We start from the raw sequence: 16,184 nt of genomic DNA, 5'->3' as shown, positions 1-16,184 counted from the left end.
GTCTAAATGGATACTCATTAATACAAGAGTTGAAAGAATTTAAGTGGTGAATTCAATTCTACATGTTAAAGTCTATGAGTTAATGGCATCAGATACAAGTTTGATACAGATTTTTGAACCTGTACTTATTTTTGTACCTTGCCTTTTGAAAGTGTGGGCTTACATTCACATGGGAATATAAAAAGATATGCAATGGGAACCAATCATTATGCCAAAGCTTACTTTACATTTGTCAGTTGGAGAGACAACTAAACTACATAACAGTAAAAATGTGTATGCAGGCCAGTTAGCAGTGGTTGTTTAAAACATAGAATACACATTGGCTTATATTTCATAATATACATTTAAGAAATATATATATAAACCCACTACTCAGCACAGCAGAATTTATAAGTAGAGGGAGTAATCCCACCACCCTCTGGGCAAAAGCTCCAAGCACAGTAAATTATTAATGGATGAGACTACCGTCATCTAATGTTGATGGGTGGTGCCAACCATTATTAAACATAGGAAAACATTATGATTATTAATATTACTTTAAGTATAGAGAACGAACATAATAGACAACGCTGTACAATAAAAACATGGCTCTTGCATGGTTACATTTCCTTCAAAGCGTGATTTTTCACTTTGCTAAGTGATTGTCTAAACTACTTTGGACAATCAACCCCTTTAATGCCAATATTTCTTTACCAATACAATTCTGATATGAAGGCCTGAGGCTGGCGATTGATGGGAAGATGTCTCACTGGAAAGTTGGGTTAGGGTATACTATATTTGCCTATATATTTCTGCATTGCTGTACAGTGTACACAGTGCACTTTGCTTCTTCTGTACATACATTTTACCCTGCAAGAAGATTTCTGTGTGAGATAGCAAAAGTTTTTTTAAAGCCCTCATCTTTGCTTTATAATTACCCATTACACAACTTGATTCTCACCCAAGCATTAAAATAGGACATATGCCTTGCAGCGACCAGACCTTATGGCTATATGGCTAACACTAATGTAATTTATAGATACAATATGCTATAGGTTGTTTACATTCACAATTTTAACTCCTTAACATATATTACCTTGATTACATTTACATTTTACCTCAGTTTCAGATTGGAAGAAAGTCAGAGAAGGTGCAAATAAAAAAAAAGTCATATTCCAGTTTTATCATAAATAGTTATTGACAGCTATTCGATCGAACAGTGAGATATTGTTCGGGTGATCGAATGCCGAATTTGAACACCATTGAAGTCAATAGTGGGAGAATTCGGGTAATTTTTAGGGACTAAGTAGTGTTGGTGTTCAAATTCGGGTTGTCCTTATATTTGACCTGAAAATGGCTGTTTGAATTTGGGTAGACCCGACGCTAAAAAAAAGAGATTTGACGGTAAAAATTTGGATAAATAAAAATGTAAAAAAATGTGTTAAAAAAATAAAAAATAATGTTAAATGAATTTATTGAGTGTTTGTGTTTATTTAACTCATTTTTTTTTTACAGGTTATCCTACAATTACATGATATCTCTTACTTTGTAACACACTTTCCAGCACAGAAATATTATGTTACGTTTGTTACATTTTTTTTTTTATCCACTGCAAGAAAAATGTAACAAATGTATCATTTTACTGTGCATGTTACAGAGTAAGAAATACTTGCAGGCCGGGCATCTTCTCAATGATTGCAGCAGAGGCTGCGATCATTGAGAAGAGTGTACGATGCACAGGGCACTACAGGTTAATTAACCTGTAGTGCCCCAGGGATCGCACACTTTTCTCAATGATTGAAGCCATGGCTGCAATCATTGATTAGCTCAGTGTGCAATCTCCGGGGCACTACAGTGCCTGTAGTGCCCTGGGGATCGTAGTGGAACTGCAGAGTTTATCTGCAGTTAAGTTCCTATGGTCACATGACCGTGGGAACTTTGTGGTCACAGCTGTGACTACAGGCGATCCCCGGGCACTGGAGGTTTATTAACCTGTAGTGCCCCGGGGATGGTAGTGGAACTGCAGAGTTTATTAATTTTATTAAAAATAAAATTAGACTTGGGCAATAAATAGCTTTGTATGTATTTTGTTGTAAGTTTTAATGTATGCTCCCTCTATGTATTTCCACCTTCGTCACATAAAGTAGCAGCAGCTAAAACAATTGAATGCATTTACAATTAGAAATGCAGAGACATTTTTGCACTGTTTGTAACTTGTATTTCCATTGAGTTTGCACTGGATTTATATTGGTGACGTATGCAGGAAAGTCCAGGATATAGCTTTTAAATTATACATTTATTTCTTCCTTGCTATTCTCTTCAGCTGTCTAGCAATCCCACACAGCTTCTGTACAACTCAGTGCGTGTATTTTTTTGCACATTTGTTACACAGACTGCCAAAGGAAACAGGAAGAGTTACTTTAAAAAAATATTAATCTCTACTGCGAACAAAGATTTTTCACATAACTTGTACACCTACCTCAATGCTAAATGTTCTGCTTGAGTGCACAAAAACATTGGTAAAGCTGTACTGTGCCAAAGCACAGCAGAGTTTGATTCACACAAGTATATTATGGGCTTTAACTATGATTTTATCAGTTGCAACAGAGAACTTTATGAGATCAGACATAAAAGGGGAACTAAAGTTCTGCATTCTGAAATTGCGAGCAGACAGACGTAGTTTTTATTGACTTTTCATAACATAAGGAAATGCAGAAATACCAGCAATCAGTACTAAATAAACCATGTAAAAAAGAATATAACAGCTACCAACTAATTACTAGGGTAAGAGCACAGGTACGAAGTGCTACCAGGATATGCTGGGTATTTCCACATACCCGGGGGCTGACGGGACTGAATACACTGAGTACACTCCTGTGTGTATGAGTGGGATTTTACATCATCCTTATCTGGTGAATCGAGATTGCCAAAGATCTGGAAGAGAGAATATAAATAAAAATTAAATTAGGCTGGTAAGTTTGTTTTATTATTACAGGTTGACATTCAAACATTCAGACCTGAGGGGTGCTGGATTATCGAAAATTCTGGATTTTTTTACGGTTATATATGCTGTATATATTTAACAGAAAATGACCATCTGTACAGTCCTTTAAATGGATGCTGAATCTATAATCGGGCTATACAGCAGCAAATAAATGGGAAGGAATGAGCAGGAAAGCATGTGTACGTAACAGCTGATTCTGGAGTACAGAGCCATTAAAACATAAACAGTGCAAATTTGAAAATGCGCTCCGAAATCTATGCTGGAAATCTAAAGGAATCGGATTATCGATGGCCGGATTTTTAAATGTCAGCCTGTATTAATAAGTATTTATAAAGAGCAAACATATTATGCAGCACTTTATAAAGTCCATAGTCATGTCACTAGCTGTCGCTCAAAGGGGCTCACAATTTAATGTCCCTACCATAGTTATATAGCACTAACACAGTTTAGGGTCAATTTGGGGGAAGCCAGTTATAATAACTGCATGTTTTTGGGATGTGAGAGGAAACTGGAGTACCCTGAGGAAATCCACACAAACACGGGGAGAACCTGCAAACTCTGTCCTCATACTGTCCTGGCCGAGATTCAAACATGTGACCTAGCGCTGCAAAGGCCAGAATGCTAACCTCTGAACCACTGTGCTGCTAACACCGTGCTGTATTATTGCAGAAGGGATATTGCCTGTTCTTTCTGCAATAAAAAGCTGGCTGCTTTAATGAGTTTGGTTCTGGCACTCCAAGAGAATCATCAATTAATCAATATAAGAATCAATACTGCAGCCAGCTAACAGCATTCAGGGGAAAACCAACACTTAAATGGAGGGACGAGTCAGGAGGTGGAAGGTTGTTATTGCTTCAACCCTCATATCTGGCTTCTGGAAGGACATGTTCCCAGAAAGGAAGACTATTCCTGAATGTAACTGAATAAAGGAAAAATGGAGATGAAAGGTGGAATTGTAATGTTTGCCCATTTATTGCCCAGATAATCCAAATAATACTCTATTGTTGTCATGGTACTGTAATTATTTACCCTGCATTATAATGTTTTAATGCATGTGTGTGTGTAAGTCAGGTGCTTGTTTAATGCACTAGAACAGTGGTCGCCAACCTTTTCGGTTCTGTGTACCATTAAAATCACCGGCTCCTGACCGCGCATGCGTGGGGAGCCGGGTGTCACTCAAAGGGTGAAAACCTCCCCCAGAGTGTCGTCATGACGACATAATCCCGCCCACTCCTATCGCTGTTTGAAGCCTGCAATGGCAGAGTGGACAGATTTGCCTAGGAACTGCACGGGGGACGTGGTCTGGGTCTGGCCCGTGCGTCCCCCCAGCGGGGTCCTTCTCCTGATCCCCCTCGGGGGTGCACTAGCCCCCAAAATTTTCTTGCGGACCACGGGTTGGCGACCGCTGCACTAGAATATTATATATTACATATTTTTAGGAACCAGTCACAAACCAATTTCCCTTACAAAATCAGATAGTTTGGCCCTGCCCTATTTTCAGCAGTGTAAACTTTTCCAAGATACACATAGTCACGTGGTTGGTGAGCAGGATTTTTTTGTTTACTACACCAAAACACATTGTGAATGTGGCCTTTGTAGCCCACCAAGAGCGGTGCCTGGACATACCTTCCAATTCTCTGAGATAAGAATGTTGGTGAGCTACAAAGAATCATTTGGGGTTTTTAATACACTTTAAAACACAGAAAATGTTTTCCTTTACACATTCCATGGAAAATAATGCATTATTATGTAGGATGGATAAAAGTTTTATTGTAGCACAGTGTTCTCCCTAGCCCCTTTTAGCCAGGTGCACCACTCGGCACTTTTCAGCAACCACCCGATTGTTTTGGATGGTTAGCGAAGAGTTGGGTCACAATACAGGGGCTGCCACTTGCCTAGAATTTCTTCCCGTCCAACTTAAAAGAATTTTTTAGTTAAACACTGTAGGATAACACTTCTAAAGTTAAATAACATTGTTACTAAGTATGTCAGATCCTGAGGGTAGATCCGAGGTAGTGGACACTGTCTTGCAGAATTGGTGTTCTGCAGGATCCAGTAGACTGTGCAAATTCAAATTCAAGATGGGCAATTATCTTGAATCTAAATTTCTACTTTAGGCAATATAGTCTCTCTCCCCTAAAAAAGAACAGATTTGGATCTATAAAATGTGTTGAGAGCACATATGCTGACTGTTGAAATGTGTTATCTATTCATTTCAAAAGTGTTTTGTATTCTTAGGGGTGTATTTGTAAAGCAGTGAATCTGGCATTCACTGAAACATGCCCTGGTGGAGAATCTTTTAGGTTCATGTGTTTCAGTGGCAGTAATTGATTCTCTACCAGCATATGTTTCATGCTTTATAAATAGACCCCTTAGAGCAGCATTTCTCAACCTTTTTTACATGGAGGAACCCTTTAGGTAACTTTCAAGTCTTTATGGAAACCCGGAATTTTGTGAAAGCTAAATCTCTGTTGTAGTAGCTGTCCAATTATTGTAAAAGCAGTAATGTTGAGATTTTACTCTGCTTTATGCTAGGTGTCTGTTTCCCATGAAGAGTCTATAGTCCTAAAGTCCAGAGTCCAAAGAAAATATTGCCTTATGTGTACGGTCTTGCATGATGCTTTAAATTTCAGCATCTGTTCTCTTATCTGGTCCATCTACATGCATGGGCCCATTCGCTGAACTGTATTTTTTTTAGTGCTTTTGTTTTAAAGTTACATTTTTAATTAATTTTTTTAATAAATATATAAAAAAACAATAAAGCTAAATGCCAGACTTTTTGTGTGTGTTTATTTCACACACACTTACACTAAGAGGAGTCACAAAGAATTGACCGCATTAACACATAGAGCACATAGAACACATAGAACAAAGAAACTGAGGTTTGTGATTTAACCTCTTCATATACATGTGTGTGATGGTAAAAAGAAATGTGATTTTAATTATAAAAGTCAATATATAAGTCAACCTGGATAATTAGAGGGTATAAATATATTTCTATGATAAAATATATTTAAAATGTTTCTTCTTCTAAAATACCAAGGATAACTACATTTATTACTGGTAAATAGGACTTTACTTTTGTTGCAAACAAGGAAGTGCAGTTAAGGTAATTCTCTTGTGCAACTTACACTTTTCCATAAATGACTGATTATGGTTTAGCAAGTGCTAATGCTTGCCCTTGTGTGTATTTGTGCAAAAAAAAGCTAAGGAATGTATGGCAAACGATACAAAAAAACGTTATATCTTTACTGTAACCAAGACGCACATGATCGTTTTACATTCCCATTCTACATTTTCTGCTTTTCATTTTTTTGGCATGTTTGATGTGGCATCTAAATGGTAAAGTTATCTCCCGCTTTGATAGTTTGTGAATATTTTGATTTTCATTATATATTATCATTAAAAAGTACTGATGTTATTAAGTATATTATTACATATAGAAGTTTCACTTTTTCATATATAAAAGTCTGATAAAATATGTAGTCATATGGTAACTATTGGTAACTAATCATATGGTAAATATTTGGAGGGGACATAGTTTTCATAATTTTGGTTCTGTACTTGACCACAATGGAACTAAAATGAAACAACTGAGATCTAGTTAAAGCGCAGTCTTTTGGCTTTAATTTATTGGGGTAAACAAATGTATGTGTTTTTTTTATACAGAATCCCCCAAATTCATTGGCTTACTTCTTTCCTGAGGCCTTTGACCCATGGACATCACCAGACGCTGGATATCCTTCTTTGTGTGTGGGTCTTTCTGTCTCGAGTTTGGTCTTCAGCAAGTGAAATGCTTGCCCGATTGAGTTGAGATCACGTGACTAACTAGGCTATTGGATAACATTCCATTTCTCTGCTTTAATAAACTCCTGGGTTGCTTTTGCTGTATGTTTTTGGTCATTGTCCATCTGTATTGTGAAGCGCTGCCCAATCAACTTGCTAAATGTGGCTGGATTTGAGTAGACAGTATTTCTTTGTCACTACAAACAGCATGTGTCAGCTGACACCCATTTCATCAATAAACGCTAGTGACCCAATACCACTGGCAGCCATGCATGCCCAAGCCATCACACTGCCTCCGCCATGTTTTACAGATGATATAGTATGCTTTGGATCATCAGCTGTTCCAGACCTTGTCCACACATTTCTGCTGCAATCATTCTGGTAGAGGTTGATCTTAGTTTCATCTGTTCAGAGAATGCTGTTCTAGAACTGTGCTAGTCCAAACTAGCCTTTCTGTTAAGATTTATGAGTGGTTTGCACCTTGCGGTGAATCCAACTGCTGTAATGAAGTCCTCTCCTTCATAAACATAGATATTAATATGCATACCTCCTGGAGAGTATTGTTCACTTTGCCTGAAGTTGGGAAAAAGGTTTTTCTTCACTATGGAAATGATCCTGCCTTTTTACATTGCTAAGTTCACCAACACATTTTTTTTTCAGTTTATACCCAACTTTAAATTTTACCACTTTTTGACAATTTTGTTTTCTGTTTTCGCAGACTAAAGATAATCTGTTTCATGTTTTAGGTTCACAGGAAAGTGCAAACAACACACCTCCAGGCAATCAGCTCCAGGCCTTTTATCTGATTAATTATGATGAAACCATGAAGGTCATATAGGTTTTGAGTTGTTTAATTATTTTGGTCCCTTAAAAAAAAATAAAAAACACTGGTACATAATAAAGAGCAGCAATTCCCAAACATTTCCTCTATTATATATCTGTAAGTTAAATATGTTTTGGTAAACAGATAAAAAGCAAAACTTGTCTTTGCATCCAAATATTATTGGATCTAACTGTATTTGTCCTCTTTAAAGGTATATATAAATTTTACTGCACTAACAAGGCAAAACAAGTATCAACCTTCCATCCTATAGTAAAACATGTCTCATCCTGGGTTTTGTTCTTATGTTGCAGATGTGGGCAGAAATTTCCACAGTGTTTAATATTACCACACTTTGACAGTATCAGGGTTGTACTGCTTAATTGCCTTTCTAGTCATTCTCAGCTGTAGATCTTGGAATGTGGTTCTCTTGAATATCTTCACTGATTTTATTGTGCAGTTCCAGTTAAACTAAATGAGTTTTATGAAAAATGCTGGATGATACAGACATATTTCCCAACTTGCATGGATCATATTAGAGAAAAACATCTAAAAGGGTTTTACAGCACAAACAGCACTTTAGGGCAACAAACAACCAGCTTGTTCGAGATTCTTCAGTATTTTGGTATGAACTATATTCATTTTTTGGGTCTTTTTGTATAAAGTGACATTGTTTCACATTATGAGTACACTGCATGACAATTCAGGTGTTCTGGAAAGGTGCATTTTAGGTTCCATTCAGTATGAGTAGCAAAAGTGTCTTCCATTCTCTTCCATTTCCCCCCATATAGCCATGCCCAGGAAGGTCGGCTAAAGTTCCATGGACCTTAAACTTTTTACAATGTTTGTGTTGCGTTGGTCATAGCAAGATCACACTGCTTGGAGATGTTTTTGTAGCCATTTAGCATGCTCTCTCTTTTACTTTGTCTTATCCATGTTCAAGGTTGACGCAAACATCAGAGTGACTAATGTTTTCTATTTAGAGTGGAACTAAAAACAACAAATTAGGAACAGGCACAACTTTTATTGCAGGAGGGACAGGCAATAAAATAAATGTGTCTGTTTGCATTATTTGTAGAATGTACACTGTACATGTGCAGCTTAGTGTACCTGGGTGTTGGGAGATGTTGGAGATGTGAGCGTCATCAAAGAAACGAGAAGTGAGTTTAGGTTTGCTTTAGTTAGGCTGATTGTTTTTCACTTAACCCCTTTAAGTCCATTTTGAAAATCAGCATTCATGCAGGTCTTTATTGCAGAACAGGTGATAACCTTTCTGCAATAAAACATATTACCTGCATGATCACTATCTTATTGTAAAGAATGCTGAGCTGTGCATGCACAGCCCGATATCAATGCATGTCATCCTGGAACTGCCTATCAAGATGGAGGAAGACCAGGACATGCAAAAGAGAAGAGGAAGATTGTGACGCCTGTGATGGAGCAGGGACAGGTGAATGTATTGAAAACAATGCAATGAAGCAGGTAAAGTTATATTACAGGTAGTCCCCTGGTTTGGGACATCCAACATAAGGATGATTCCTAGACATGAACAGGGCTTCCCCGCTCGCTGGTGTGCAGGACAGAGGCTTGATGGGGGGAGGGGGCAGTTTGCATGACTTGCAGAAGAAATCTTTTGCTAAACTGCAACATCTGGTATTTCTTAAATGATCAAGACAAACTCTGCAGTTGTTTATTTTTGCATATCAAAGCACAGCTTGCTCCAGAAGTTAATGAATGTTTAGGCTCCATAAAGATTTTTTTTGCTTTGTGAGGATTTTATACAGTAACTGACACCACGCCCCCTAATAATATGTTGAGACAAACATCTGTCCTACCTGCGTTTATTAAAATAATGTACCTGTTCTGACTTACATACAAATTCAACTTAAGAACAAACCTACAGTCCGCATCCTGTATGTAACCTGGGGACTATGTGTATTGCAGAAGGGACATTTTCTGCAATAAAGGTCTGTGGCAATTAATTAATTTTTAGCTATAGGTCCACTGTAGGAAAGCCTGAAGGACTTTTTCAATGATCTGTAATGCTACTAACCAATCTCTGTATATATGAGGCCATAACCACAATGTTTACAGGTGTCTGGCACACAAAGTTCAGGGTTCTGCATTTCTGTTATGTAAATATAGTGGAGGGAGACAATTCTAACATTACACGATTGTAAGCTCTTTGGGCCAAGGTCCCCTCCTCCGCCAGTGTCACGGTCTGTATTCCATCATTTGCAACCCTGATTTAATGTACAGCGCTGCGTAATATGTTGGAGCTATATAAATTTAGCTTATTATTATTAATAATAATAATAATAATAATAATAATAATAATAATGTTGCCAAAAGGGGGATGGGGAAAAAGTGATATGAAACACTGAATATTTCTGCATAAATATTATTTCTTTTTATATTCTTCTCTCGTTTAAACAAGTTGCACCTTCTGGAGCTCCTTAGCGCTTTTGTCAGTTTTGTAAAAAAAATCCGTTGTAAAGTTAATCAATGTGTTCCAACTGAGAATTCCCGCGTTCTCTATTCCTCTCAGTCAGCAGGTGCAGTGCTATGTGCGCATGAGCAAGAGACTGAGCCACGAGGCAGGCGGGGCTTCGCAGTGTTGCTATGGCCTGGTTGCTATGGACTCTTTGCATAGAATTAATGGAAGTATGCACGGCGCGCGCTCAGGTACAGGGAATTTTCTAGCTTATAAATGGCTATGAGATATAATCGTTCTGTCACTGACCGGAGAGTGTTCATGCATGACCTGTCAGGTGTCTGTGTACGAGTTCTGTGCTCAGCCACCATTACTGTGTGTTCTATACAGCACCTTCATTCTCTGGGCAGGAATATGGAAATGAGAGGTTTGTGTCACGTGGTCTATAGTGTACATTTCTGCATATCTGGACACTAGATTTAATTATAAATGGAACCCTAAAACTGAGCAAACTGCAATTTTCCTGCACCTTTCAGTCAGCAAAGAGACTGAGACAGATTGAGGCAGCACATTATGATAAAACTGTCTGTGTTGTGCTGTCTCCATCAGTTGTATTACTTCTGTGATTATATTCAGCGTGTGACCGGCATTAATATAATATCATATCATATCATATCATAAGGGGGGGGGGGGATTTTTCAGGATTCGGTTCTGTATTTGTGATCATGGATGTTGGATGTCATAAAATATTTATCTTTCCAGTTTTAAAACAGGGAATCTGACATTCTCTGGTGGGAATCTTCCAGGTCCATGTGTTTCATATTATGTGATTATATTCCTGGTCGTGCCTAATTCAGTGTTTGTTGTGTGTCCTAGGAGGCTGTAATGGAATGATGGAAGAAGTACACAGAGAGGTATTGGTATAGTAAAGTGGAAGTATTCTCCCATTAACAGAAGGTAAGGGGATTTTTATTCTAGTTCAGATTAATGTTTCAACAAATTAATTCATGGCTTCTTCCCAAACATTGATCCCTCTGTGATTTCTGTGCCTGATTCAATAAGAAAGATGCACCTTTTGACACTGAATTATTATTTGTATACTTTCCATTATTTATGTCTGTATTTACCAGCTATTACTTTACATGTAATATACAGGTAGTCCCCGGGTTACATACGAGGTAGGGACTGTAGGTTTGTCCTTAAGTTGACTTTGTGTGTAAGTCAGAACAGGTACATTATTTTTATCACTAGGTCAGATGTTTGTCTCAACCTAGTTAGTCAGTTACTGTATAAAATTCTCACTGAATAAATCACAAACAAAGCAACAAATCTTTATGGAGCCTAGACATTCAATAACTTCTGGAGCAAGCTGTGCTTTGATATGCAAAAAGAAACAACTGCAGAGTTTGTGTTGGTCATTAAAGAGTTAAAAGAGATTGCAGAAAGAGCTCACCCCCCTAAGATCACCCACAACCCCAGCTGTGATTAGCAAAAGATTTCTTCTGCCAGTCATGCAAACCTCCCCTCCCCCCTTCAAGCCTCTGTTCTGCACACAAGGGAGCTGGGAAGCCCTGTTGGTATCTAGGAGGCGTCTGTATGTCAGATGTCTTTAACCCGGGGACTACCTGTGTGGGAATAAACCCTTGGAGTAATTTCAAATTTTCCTGGAAGCTTAACTTTAAATGACTAGCAGCACCTCATCAGATTTAGGATCATTTTATTTTTTCCCGGGATATATTCTAATTGTATTGGTATATTTCATTCTAAACCTGGCTATGCCGAGAAGAGCTTATCACAAGCTTTTAGAAAACTAAACAATATATCTGTATTTAGCACTATGTAGACATTCCTTATTTCTGACCTATGCGACATTTACATGTAAACTATAAACAAATATTTAGGGGAGATGTTCCTGACCCGCTTCCAAGGTGGCTGTTTAGGCGGAGAGGTCCAAAGCACTACAGGCAATTTTTAACAATTCCTGCTGGATCAGTACCAGCATAAACAGCTCCTAAATATCTTCCAACCATGGCAAAGTGTAAATAGGGTAGGAATGAGCCTCAAAACTATATAAATACATACTCAAAATGCAATACAAACAAATATAAAAAATACTAACAAATGCATAAGAAATAATACATTGAAAACTAAGTTTGTGCGCTAAATCAGTGAAAGATTTCAATTGTGCGCATAGAATAAGTGTCCAATCAAGGAACCCAAACTCATTCAACATTAGGTACAGCTGCTGCCCCAGTCCAGTGAATACAACACCTCCTGTGCCCCACTCTTGTAAATGCACCAAACGCCTATATCTAGTGGATCCATGGCAGCTGTTATCATTATTAGGGTAGTTTCTCAGTGTGGAGCCCAGAGTTTTTGGTAATGGTATTATATCTGTTATGCCTGTTTTTCTTATTTGGATCCTAAAGATTTGGACCTGTTTTAATTGGAGTACATTGTAGTATATGGATTATGTATGCGTCTGTCTTATATTGCTGATAATAATAACATAAAACATGTTTTACACAGCCCAACAATATACCTCACCTACATATTCTTGCAAGTTACACGAGACTACGCTGTGACCACATCCTGTGTTCTGTAGCCTAAAACAAAACCTTGTAATTACTTATATACTTTTGTTTTTTATATGCCAAAAAGTCCTTTATTGAAAGCTATTAAAATGTATTAAAAGGAGTGTTTGAATTGTTACATAAAGTGCAATCACTTTTAAAAGAGGATTTGACACCATACTTATGATTAATTAAGCAGTATTTCCCAAACATTGCTTGGCTGTGCATTGCAAACGTTTCAATGTGTAAGTATTAGCATGTGCACAATTCACCTTTACCAACGCAGAATTCACTATACACATTACAGTGTTATCCAGAATTCTTTTCTGCAGACATGGAGTGGGATAGGGTAGGAGATTCCTAAATATTTTAAACAGTCAGATATCTCTCTATCCACAAGCAGGTTGTCAGGTTTGGATCCTCTGTGATTCACACCTGACAAAGACAGAAGGGAAGGATCACATACCACCAAAGCACTGTTCTGCTGACATCCATTACTTGGGCTTGAAGCTCCCCACTGGAAAAATACACAACAGTAATAACCCTTCCATGATGTTACATAAACATTGTTTTATTTGCTGACTGTTTAACACATCCCCAGCCATTTAAAGAAGGACAGTATGTGAGTATTTTATTAGGAATTTAACACAATTAATTAATGGAAAGACAGTAGCACAATGAAGGTTCCTAGAAACACTGAAGGTATTCTCATTGCAGATTATGTGTTTGCAACCTTGATGTTAGCCTAAATTCACGTTTGCTTGATGTAAGAGGTAAGCAGACATTATTAATAATAATAATAATAATAATAATATTAATAAACAGGATTTATATAGCACCATCATTTTACGCATCACTGTATTTTATGGTATAAGCCTGATGTCAGTATCTTTTGACAGTGATTTATAGTAGTGCATTCTGTATAGCAACACTGCAACAAAATAGGACATTTTAAATGCTATATATAGTTGTTTACTACATATTTTCTTTCATTCCTTTGTTGTGCTCAGGACTAACAATAGAATATTTTCCTTAGTAAAGTATGTGCAGTATTTGCATATAAATTTTATGTAGCCTTCTATATGGATAACAGGTAGGATTTTTCATCCCAATATTATATCTACCTCTGGTTTGTTTGTTACAAAAAGCCTGTGGATTACTAAAGTCAATAGCTCAAGTTCACATGAATTATTTAGAGTGTTAATTTAGCAGTTTTAAAATGTATAAAAATAATGCAAAAGTGACCCAGAGCCTTTACAGTTTCCATTTTAGTGTTTGGACGCCATCTTGTTTCATGTTTGATATCTAATGGTCTGTCTAATTTGTATTACTTGTATAATCTGATTATTGCAGTAGGTTGTAATTTCCGAACATTGTTTTAGACTTGTGATCACTAGGTCAAGCTGAGTATTTGGTTTTGCAAAATTAAATAAATTACTAATCAGCGCCACAATTTTCAGCCATGCAGATATTTGTTCCCTAGCTTTTGTTTCTGTGGGCTTTAGCTGTAAGGAAAATACAGTGGGGAAATTTTGATAAATAAAGTGCAATTTGGTTACATGACTATAATTGGCAGTGCATGAATATCTTCATTTATTTATAATTTCTGTTTATTTACTGCTATTGCTCGCATTTAATGTATGTTGGTTTTCATTCTTGTAGAAATGGAGTTGCCATGTCTGCCACTAAAAAATATATTGGAACCACCCAAGCTACTGCGTAGGCCTCTTCCTCCTAAAATTGTACCTGTGCTAAAAGGACACAAGCCATATATAAAGGAGAAAGGTATGCAAATGAAAATCACAAATAATATTATTATTATTATTATAATATTATTATTAATAATAATAACAATAATAATAATAATGTAGGATGCCTGTGCAGACAGAGACATATGTAGGATGCCATTCTGTACCAGACTTCAATACTTTATGAGTCACTGACCCAGAATAAATATGCTGCATGTGCTATTCGAGTGATATAAAAAAAAAACAATTTGCTTGAATTTGGACTGTAACTGGCATTTTCAAAAAGATAGATCAGCAGTGGCAGCTTACATATTCCTTTCCATGCAAGTTTTTTTTGAGTGCTTCTTTAAGTTCTGTTCACTGTATTAGAAAAGGAATCTTAGCAACACATATACAGTATTCATTCTAGAGGTCTAATGCCTATGTGTGGCAGCTACAAAGTAGTCAAAATTACCCTTGCTTAAGTTAGAAGCAGAGAAAATAAATGCTGATTAGGTACAAAGGCTTCTGCCTCTTTAATTCCCCACTTAAACTTTATTTTTGTAGTTTTGAATGGAGTAGCAAAGCCTTAAAACCCTTATTTTGTGATTTTTGTGATATCTGCACTCCACTAGGGAGCTATTCTTTCACTTCCTGTCCTAAAGATGCAACAAGGAATAAGAAAAAATATCTTCAAAGTGAATGTTGAATCTCTTACCTATATCTCTAAAAATGTTGGATTTCCTTAACTTTCTATCTTAGTGACAATTGTCATAGGACAAAGTAAGTCGTCTATCTCCATGGCTGGAACCCAAACAACAACAAAAATGTAGATTAGGTCCACCTAATACAAATTAAAAAAATGTGTTGCTCATACATACAATTTAAGAATAAGAAATATGTATTGATTGAAGGCCAATAGTATACAGGTTGCAGTAGTATATACGCTGTTGCTTTTTGGTACCTGTACACTTTAAACATGTTAACCATAGTTGTTAGCCACTTCATACTTTAACATGTTTTGTTTATTTTACACAGGGAGCACACCTCCTTCTGCACAACAACAATTCCAGGAGATCAACACAGTACAAGACAACAAACATGTTAGTACTGACTTGGTGCCTGCAGAAAACACAAACCTGCACTGTGAAGGCAAGTACAATAAAGAACAGACAACATGGCACAGCAAAAATAACACAATATATAATAATATATTTTGGGTTGTGAGCATATTATGTATATATATTATTGGGGCTGTATGTATTTATATACTATGAGTAATATAAATACTCCAAAAGTAGTTTCCAATGTGGACCTATAGAATTCGGAATGCTCATGTACAGCTTAAAGGGTCTTGCGGCTTAGTTATCAAAATGTGGAGAACAGAATTTGTTTGCCACTTTTAGACACCTGTTCGCTGCTTTATTAAATTTAGATTTAAAAAATTGAGAGAGATTGTGCTCCCTGCCTCCTAAAAGGTGAGAAAGACTTTTAATACAGCTAAAAGGACACATTTATTGTCCGTTTTATGAAAAAGTCATGATATGAGGATGTGTTTAAACGTGAATTGTTACAGTGTTTGATAAATGTGCCCTGGTTAGTCAAAATATAAACTTAAAAAGACTATGGCTACATACACACATAGAGTTTTTGTCACTGGAAATATATTTTAGGTTAATTGCTGTGACAGATGAATAATGATGAACAATGTTGTAAACACAGCACCCGTTCTTTTCTATGAAGAGGGGAGGGCCGAGGAAAATCAAGTGGCACCTCACTATGCTCTTCTCCATTGACATGTCAACAGTCTTTCCTAATCAGTTAACAACATACATGTAAATAGAGAGCAGGTCAACCCTTA

At 36.9% G+C, this 16,184-nt stretch overlaps 2 long non-coding RNA genes across 2 annotated transcripts; both read left to right on the top strand.

Moving 5' to 3' along the window:
• Positions 1-2,769: 2,769 nt before the first annotated feature.
• Positions 2,770-6,874, top strand: LOC140329573 (uncharacterized). The gene is made up of 2 exons (XR_011920510.1): positions 2,770-2,951; positions 6,653-6,874. It is a non-coding gene; the product is annotated as an uncharacterized lncRNA (long non-coding RNA).
• A 3,072-nt stretch (positions 6,875-9,946) lies between these two features.
• LOC140321706 (uncharacterized) lies at positions 9,947-15,475 on the top strand. Its single transcript, XR_011919000.1, has 4 exons — positions 9,947-10,274; positions 10,900-10,980; positions 14,259-14,381; positions 15,362-15,475. It is a non-coding gene; the product is annotated as an uncharacterized lncRNA (long non-coding RNA).
• Positions 15,476-16,184: the final 709 nt, after the last annotated feature.

Source organism: Pyxicephalus adspersus, chromosome 1, assembly GCF_032062135.1.
Source record: "Pyxicephalus adspersus chromosome 1, UCB_Pads_2.0, whole genome shotgun sequence".
Taxonomy (NCBI): Eukaryota; Metazoa; Chordata; class Amphibia; order Anura; family Pyxicephalidae; genus Pyxicephalus; species Pyxicephalus adspersus.
This window is presented reverse-complemented; position numbering and strand designations above follow the sequence as displayed.